The sequence below is a fragment of the Syngnathus acus genome, unplaced genomic scaffold (assembly GCF_901709675.1).
Source record: "Syngnathus acus unplaced genomic scaffold, fSynAcu1.2, whole genome shotgun sequence".
Lineage (NCBI taxonomy): Eukaryota > Metazoa > Chordata > Actinopteri > Syngnathiformes > Syngnathidae > Syngnathus > Syngnathus acus.
This window is the reverse complement of record NW_023590226.1, coordinates 27,474-31,161: the sequence shown is the minus strand read 5'-3', so window position 1 is coordinate 31,161 and position 3,688 is coordinate 27,474. Positions and strand designations below refer to the sequence as shown.

Here is a 3,688-nt window from a genome sequence, read left to right as displayed (position 1 = left end):
GGTTCAAAAAGAAGGCCTTCGGCAGGGAGGAGGATCCCGATAGGACCTACCAGCATCTTAGCAATGCTGCTGCTAAGGTGAACCTTCCCAACCAGCAAGCTGAAGGAGAAGCAGAAGAAACAGCACAGCCTCAGAGTTCCGGGCAGGACAGCCAAATCTGGCAGGAATTTGACCAGCGGGTCTCAGGACTTGTAAGCAGCTGTCGTAATGCATTAACGGATTCAATGCTGGAGGTGCGTGCTTTTGTGGAAGAGCCCCTTATAAGTAGAGGTTCAAACCCCCTCTCTTGGTGGCAAAGTAGAGGTGTGGTTTATCCAAGACTTTCTCATGTGATGAAAAAGAGACTCTGCATTGTGGCTACATCTGTCCCGTCTGAGAGGATTTCCCGCAAGATGGGGCAGATATTATCAGAGAGATGAAATTGACTGAGTTCATCAAAAGTTAGTCAGCTTGTATTTTTGAATGCAAATCTGAAGTAAGAGCAAAAGAAAGTACAATGCATAGGACATTTTTACTTGACTTTGTTTGACTGTTTTGGTGTGTTTGCTTTGTTGATAACTGGATTTTTTGGGTCACTTTTTGGGGAATTTCTACCTCTTAGTGAAGTATTATTTTGCACAATTTTGGTGTGTTTGCTTGTTTGGTTACTGATTTTTTTTTTGTCCCTTTTTTAAAAATGTCTACCTCTTAGTAAAGTATTATTTTGCACAATTTTGGTGTGTTTGCTTGTTTGGTTACTGTATTTTTTTAAACACTTTTCTAGCTCTTAGCGTTGTATTATTTTGCACAAAAATTATTTTGTATTGGACTTTTGCTTTAAAGTCTTTGTTTCAGTATCTTTTTATGTATTTCCGTATTTTATACACCTCGCCGTGAAACAAAACGAAGAAAATGATGTAACTTCCCGTTCACGAACGAGTCATGAATTTATTATTATCCATCAGTCAGTGAATATGTTGCGTCTCCTGACGTGAACTGTGCAAACCAGAATGTAGATTTACGATTTACTTATAGTAGGTTTTAAATAACGTGAATGCATATATATGCCTAAATATTGTTATCTAATATATCGACTGCAGTTTCACATTAGATTGCTGGTTTGAGACGTACTTTTATTATTATTATTATTATTACTATTATTTTAATGAACATTTATGTTATAACTTTTCTGGTGTTTTATTTCTTGTTTTTATATTCGCCAATCAAAACATAAAAATCAGACATTTGCTTAACTGCTTAAATTAACAAATGTCGGCATAACGGTTTTTTTTTTTTCAACCTTTTATTCAAACACAAACACATTCGATATAATACCATCAACTACAAGCCAACAAATACAAAATTAAAACATCAACGTCGGCATAAAGTGTGTCGGCTGGCAATGGCATAGCGGCAATGCTGTCTGTCACTCACTCGTGAATCTTCGCGAACGACCAATCAGCAGCGCCAGCGAGCGTTAGATGGAGGAGGGACTTTACGAGTCAGTGACGTAATTTCCCGTTCACGAACGAATAAGTGACGCAACTTCTCGTTCACGACCGGGTGAGAGACTGTTGCCAACGGATCAGTGTGTAGGTGTTGTATTATAGAAAGAAATGTGTCAATTACCCGAGCCAATTATTATTATATATAGGTTCTGTAGTTGTATTGTTTGATGTGTATGGGTTGTTGCCACTGGATGTTATAAAAAAAAAAAAAAAAAAAGCCGTATCAGTGTGTGTGTGTGTGGGGGGGGGGGGGGGGGGGGGGGAGAGAGATTCATTGAACGATTCGTTTGAACGAATCCTTTGAGTGAACTGATTCTAAAGATTCAGTTCACCTAAAAGAACTGGAATGCACATCACTAGTGGTAATTACATAGTATTTTGCATTTACTAATTTGTTACATACAGTTTAGCAAGCAAATGCACAGTTCCAGAGTACAATTAATAACATGCTCAAAACCGTTCAGTGTGTGACAGCACCTAAACTCCATGTGCGTACTACTGCGCTTACTTTTTGCTTTAAACAGTAAAACCAGGGGAGAGCGCGGACGCAGTCCCCCACTACCAGAAATTATGCAGTCGAGATTCCCACATTCGGAGAATTCGCAGAGGTCAGCACAACCGGAGTGTAATGGCTGAGCCTCTCCCTGGGTGAACCACCTTCTTGATCACGGCGTCTCCCCTGCCAGGTAAGTATGAATTGGATCAGTTACCCGGCCGCCGTCTTTACCGCACACGCCATCTTCAGTCACGGGCTTAATTTCGCCAAACGTGTGGCACACATACACACTCAGTGGATGAAACAGGATTTGTAGAACTTTTTATATAGTACCTTTAGTCATTACAAAACCAAAGCATGATAAATTAAGTAAAAAATAGATTAAAAAAGACGACCATCATGCTTTGCTTCTTTTCCTACCCTTAATTGCCCCTACACCCGCGCCTTTGTTCACCTCCTTTTTCTTAGAGTCGCCATCTAGTGGTGATGGCAGCAACCCAACAAAATAAAGTGAAATAATATATCTGCAAAAACATGCCCATCACGCATTGCCTCTTTTAACCTGAGAACCCTAAAACTATGAATTTGTATTTATTGAAAACCTCCAGGGCAGCTCGGTGATGCACTGGGTAGCACGTCCGCCTCACAGTTAGGAGGGTGCGGGTTCGATTCCACCTCCGGCCCTCCCTGTGTGGAGTTTGCATGTTCTCCCCGGGCCCGCGTGGGTTTTCTCCGGGCACTCCGGTTTCCTCCCACGTCCCAAAAACATGCTTGGTAGGCCGATTGGCGACTCCAAATTGTCCCTAGGTGTGAGTGCGAGTGCAAATGGTTGTTTGTCTCTGTGTGCCCTGCGATCGGCTGGCAACCGGTTCAGGGTGTCCCCCGCCTACTGCCCGATGACGGCTGGGATAGGCTCCAGCACTCCCGCGACCCCCGTGGGGACTAAGCGGTTCAGAAAATGGATGGATGGATGGAAGTTTTGAAAACGACATTTTCTTGAAAATTTGAGAATAAGAATTGTAATTAAAATTCTTGAAACAATGATAGGAAAATCTCAAGCAAAGAAACACATTTTAATTATATTTTAGAACGGTTACGTAAATTCTTGCTGCCTCTCAAGCCGAAACGTCTTACATTTAGATCAGACCCCATCAAGTCATAATTGACAGCTTAACCCTGTAAGAATGAAGCGAATGGATTGAAATGGTTTTCTTACATATTGAACTGTTGATTTGACCAGGAGAGGGGGTGCACCGTGCCTGGAGATACTGCTATATCAAGTCGATGCGTGGAGTGGACGGGGCAAGCCCCTTTTCCAAATCCCTATTCCAAATAAATCAATTAAATATGTGGTCCCCAGATGGGGGACGTATCAGCTATTAAACTGATAAGAACAGATACTACACTTGATCTTAGCCAAAAGGCCGAGAAGCGATAACCCGAAATGGCTCTGAGGCAACGACTTAAATAAAGAGACTACCAATTCAAGTTACGGTTGCATGTATCAACTGATGCTAATGCCACATACTGACCCCTGTGAATTCCCCAAATGTGGGAATCTCGACTCCATAATTTCTGCTAGTGGGGGATTGCGTTCTTTCTGTTTAAAACAAAACTTTTGCGCAGTAGTACGCACACGGAGTTTAGGTCTACAGTGCTGTGACACACTGAACGCTTTTGAGTAGTGATGGACACATGAGGCTTC

At 41.9% G+C, this 3,688-nt stretch overlaps 2 non-coding genes across 2 annotated transcripts; both read right to left on the bottom strand.

The window, feature by feature from the left end:
• Positions 1-2,017: 2,017 nt before the first annotated feature.
• Positions 2,018-2,181, bottom strand: LOC119118969. The gene has a single exon (XR_005097036.1). It is a non-coding gene; the product is annotated as a U1 spliceosomal RNA (small nuclear RNA).
• A 1,045-nt stretch (positions 2,182-3,226) lies between these two features.
• LOC119118974 lies at positions 3,227-3,419 on the bottom strand. The gene has a single exon (XR_005097040.1). It is a non-coding gene; the product is annotated as a U2 spliceosomal RNA (small nuclear RNA).
• Between the last annotated feature and the right edge of the window lie 269 nt (positions 3,420-3,688).